Genomic DNA, 4,696 nt, shown 5'->3' with positions numbered 1-4,696 from the left:
AAAAGTAAAAGTAAGTTTAAAATGTATTTTAAAGTAAACCTACAAATAGTCTCTTCTGACATATACATATTCCCTTAAGGTAACTTTAAAATAAACTGACTTGTACTAGCATAATAAACACATCCAGAAATTGTTTATCAGAATGGATAAAGATATAATGTGCATTTGTTATATTATAGCTGCTGTTTGTATTATTATGCCTATAAATATTATAATTAAATATTTTGAACTTACTTTTATGTCCAATACTCTGTCTTCAATTATCTTCATAGTTGACTTCTCATATTATTTGGGTCTCAGAAGATTTTATTGTAGGAAAATACTATTTCCTTGGCTAACCTATCTCAAATAATTCTGCTCTGTTTTTATACTCTTCATTGCTCCCTACTCCATATCTTTCCTCGATTTAATTTTCTTCTTAGCACTTATTATTAAAAACAGCATTACATATTTATGTGTTTGTTCATTCTCTTCCCTTCCAAACCTATGAGAACAAGGCTTCTATTTTTTGTTTACTTTTATATTACGTTTGACAAAATGTCTTCCATAAGAAGAATCAAAAACTATAAGATGAACAAAATTTGCATGGATGAAAGCTTTTATTTAAAATAACAGTGAAAGACAGCATTTTTTTCTATTTATTTTTTGAGTAACACATTTGAATAAAAAAAATCATAGAAAATACATTTGAAGTCTTTTTCAAGAGTTAATAAATTACCCAGGAAACTCTCTTTAGAAAATAATTGTGTGTACTTCATCACACATTCACACACACACAAACACACACACAGACAGACAGAGAGAAAGACAGAGAGACAGAGAGAGACAGACAGAGAGAGAGAGAGAGAGAGAGAGAGATGAAGAAAAAATTCTAAGGCTTAACACAATTCTTGTGCTTTATTCTTAACTAAGGATCCCTCTTGTAACCTCCAGGTTTTACTCTTCTGCTTCCAGTCACTATTCAAATTAACCGATTCTTGGAGTTCCACCTCTTAGGGTGAAAGCACAGTTGCCTCTGAGAAAATTACTGTTTAACATTCACTTTCCATATGTTGTCTCTTCCTTGAAGTTTCTTTTAAGCCCCTTATGCAGAAATTCTGTAACTCACCAAATTGCATATATATAGGCCTGCCCAATTTTTTCTCACAGGATACTCAAGAGTCAATGGAAGCAAAAAAACAAAGAGATAGCATTTTCAAAATATCTCCTGCGCACCACAGCTGCTTTTGAGGTAATTCCCAATAAGGCTCCTTTTGTTTCTGTTATTAACAGAACACCTTTTCCCCTCAGGTCCATCATAAAGTCCTTTACAGCAACTATTCCAATAAATTCATGTGCATTATTCTTCAATCAAGGGTAGAAAGTAGGCTTTAAATCTGCAAAATATCGATTTCTATAAATAGATAGAAAAAAATACACTGTTTGAGAATTCTGAAAATTTACATACTTTTCAGTATATTAGAAGTGCTATCTCTAACAGATAGCTACTAGGTACCAAACAAAAACTACAATAACCCTCCAGCAAATTATGCTGGATTTACAATGGATTGCAGAAAATCTTTTTCATGACACCTAGATATCTTAAGCTTATGGAGAGGTAAGAGGGGGATTCAAGGAGACTGGAAAAGAATGCTTAAAAATCTAAGGCACCAATGAATAATGTAAATTTAGTACTACTGATAGTTGTCTCCTATCCTCCAAGCTGCTTTCTGTACTCAAGATAACCAGACATAATAAGAGATCAGATAGTATAAGTATAGCTCTCAATCATTTATTTGCAGCAGTGTGTGGTGAATTTCACACATTGTAAGTTTTATTATCTTCATAATCACACAAAAAGTATTGTTTTTCATTAAACTCACAACAACAGAGCCTCACAATTTATGCAGTTCAATTCTGGAACCAAACTTTTATGTTATTGTGGGAAATTTACTGTATATTGTTGGAGGCAGCTCTTGCTCTGCTCAGGGCCTTTTATAACCAAGTCTAGCTGGAAGAGAAAGATAGAGAGGCCACCTTTAATAAGATATCAAAGAGTCAGCATATTTGTTCCTTGAGACTCTGGGCCTGCTATGCTCATATCAGATTGTGAACTGATGCCTGCCCTGCACCTGTATGTCGGAGAGAGACTAAGAAGGACTTACCCCACTATCAGGAGTGCCCTCCCTACCAAAAATAAAGAAGAGCTAAACTCACTGCAAGTTCTACTTTCTAATATGATCAGAGCAAAAGCAACAGAACCCCGTTCCCCAAATACATAAGGCTTGGTTCAAGGTGAATCCTAAGAGTATTGTTGATTGTTCAGGACAGTTATTATTAAACTTTTATCTATTTGTGACCCTTTTTTGTCAAAAAAATATATATATGGGGCCAAAGCGATAGTACAGAAGGAAGGACATTTGACTTGCATGCAGCTGACCCAGGTTCAATTCCTGGCATTCCCTATGGCCCCCAAGCACCACCAGTTGTGATTCCTGAGTATAGAGCCAGGAGGAACCATGAGTATTGCTGGGTGTGACCCCTTCCCCCCAAAAAAAACCATTTTATATGACTCAGATATATAAAATGTCTATGAATCAGAGAGCTGGAGAGGTAGTATAGTGGGTAGGCCACTTGCCTTGCATATGGCAGAACTGGGTTGGATCTCCAAGCACCCTGAGCACTGTTAAAAACTAACTAAAGGCAAAAGTATAAAAATCAAACATTTTCTGTTAATAAATTGTATATGTAAAGTCAAGTTTTTTCTTAATTATATGCTCCCATTTGGAGTTGTAACCCATAATGAAAGAAGCTAGACTATAGACTGTATCAAAAGTTATAGCATTAGCATAAGTGGAACTCCTATGGCTTAGAAAGAAAGCATGTCGCTAAAATATTAAGATGCATCTTTAGGGAATAGCAGGAGAGGATCCATCAGAGAGATAGCTAAACTGAAACTCCGATTAAGCACATGCAAAGTTAATAAAGGCAAAGTTAATAATAGGATCTTGTGGCAAGATCAACAGTGATTGTAGACTCAGAATCAGGTTGCACTTTATATTCCTCTTGACCTCTCTCTGGTTAAATACATGTAGAGTGGTTGCTACAAGTGAGTGCAGAGAGTGGTTTCCACCCGACCTCTTAGTATGTGTCCAGCCTGAAACAGACTCAAGTTAAGGAGGAAAAAAATTAGCCACATAAATTCACAGTTCAGATTATTTAGGTGTAGATTTTCCAGTAATATAACTAACTGCAGGATCATTTGTGACTAAAATTTTATGCGGAATTGTGTCATGTATGACATCTTCATTATTATCTTGGATCTGTGGGAGATAAGAAAATGAAGTTTATTTTGCCCAAAGTTCAAGTATCATGTCTGATCACCACTCAAGCAACATACACATGATTTCATTTGCTTCTCAAAGGATATTTTGAACTTTGTCATTCAACTTGCATTCAACTTATGCTGTATGGTAGGGCAGCATACTCAGTCATCATCATTAAGTTTAATACTCTATATTGATCACTTAATCACTCAATCACTTAACTTCCCGTTAGTCATTGATTTGCTCGAGCGGGCGCCAGTAACATCTCCATTTGTCCCTGTCACGTGCTAGTGTAGCCCAATGGCATCTTTTCGCTCCGGGAACATGAAGGGCCTCAAACCGATCGTTCATGATCTTCACGAAGAAGTCTGACCATCTGGAAGGTGGGCGACCACGCGGTCTTTTGACATCCCATGGAATCCAGTCGGTAACAGCTCTAGTCCAGCGGTCGTCTTTAAATCTCATTACGTGACCAGCCCATCTGATTTTCGACACCTTGGCAAATGAGACAGCGTCCCTGATTCTTGATCATTGACGGATGTCAGAACTCCGGATTCTTTCTCTCATTTGAGTGAAACGTGATATTCCAAGCATAGATTTTTCTATTCTTCTTTGGGAGACCTGAATAGCGTTCTCATCTTGTTTGTTAAAATATTTTTAAGTTATCAATATAGAGTTACTCATCGGTAACTCTATATTGATAACTTAAAAATATTTTAATATATTTAAATAAAATTTTAACAAGGGACACAACATTTTCATTTTAAACTATACTTTTCAAAGACTGTGCAGGTCCTATAAAAGGTTTCTGCGGTTGCTTTTCACATCCAATTTTTAAAATTGGACATGAATATTAATAAATATACTAATAAATTTGAATAAAATTTGAGCAAGGGACACTACATTTTTATTTTGAACTGTGACTTACAAAGACTATGCTGGTCAATAAAATGTTTCTGAGGTTGCTTTTCAGGTCTAATTTCTTAAAATTGATAGAAATTATAGGAAACTAAGTTGTAAATTTTCACCAACTTACTTAATACTACACTTATATAATTTTTTGTGGAGAAGATTCAAGTCAAATTCTTTCTGCTCACTCTTTACAATAGCCAGAATCTGGAAAAAACCTGAGTGCCCAAGAACAGATGACTGGTTAAAGAAACTTTGGTACATTTACACAATGGAGTACTATGTAGCTGTTAGAAAAGATGAAGTTATGAAATTTACATACAAGTGGTACTACATGGAAAGTATCATGTTAAGTGAAATGACTCAGAAAGAAAGGGATAGACATAGAAAGATTGCATTCATCTGGGGAACATAAAGTAACAAAATAGGAGACTAACACCCAAGAATGGCTGAAATTAGTACCAGGAATTTTACTCCATGCC

Source organism: Sorex fumeus, unplaced genomic scaffold (genome assembly GCF_029834395.1).
Source record: "Sorex fumeus unplaced genomic scaffold, SorFum_2.1 ptg000008l, whole genome shotgun sequence".
NCBI classification, from domain to species: Eukaryota; Metazoa; Chordata; class Mammalia; order Eulipotyphla; family Soricidae; genus Sorex; species Sorex fumeus.
Note: the sequence above shows the minus strand (reverse complement) of the source record.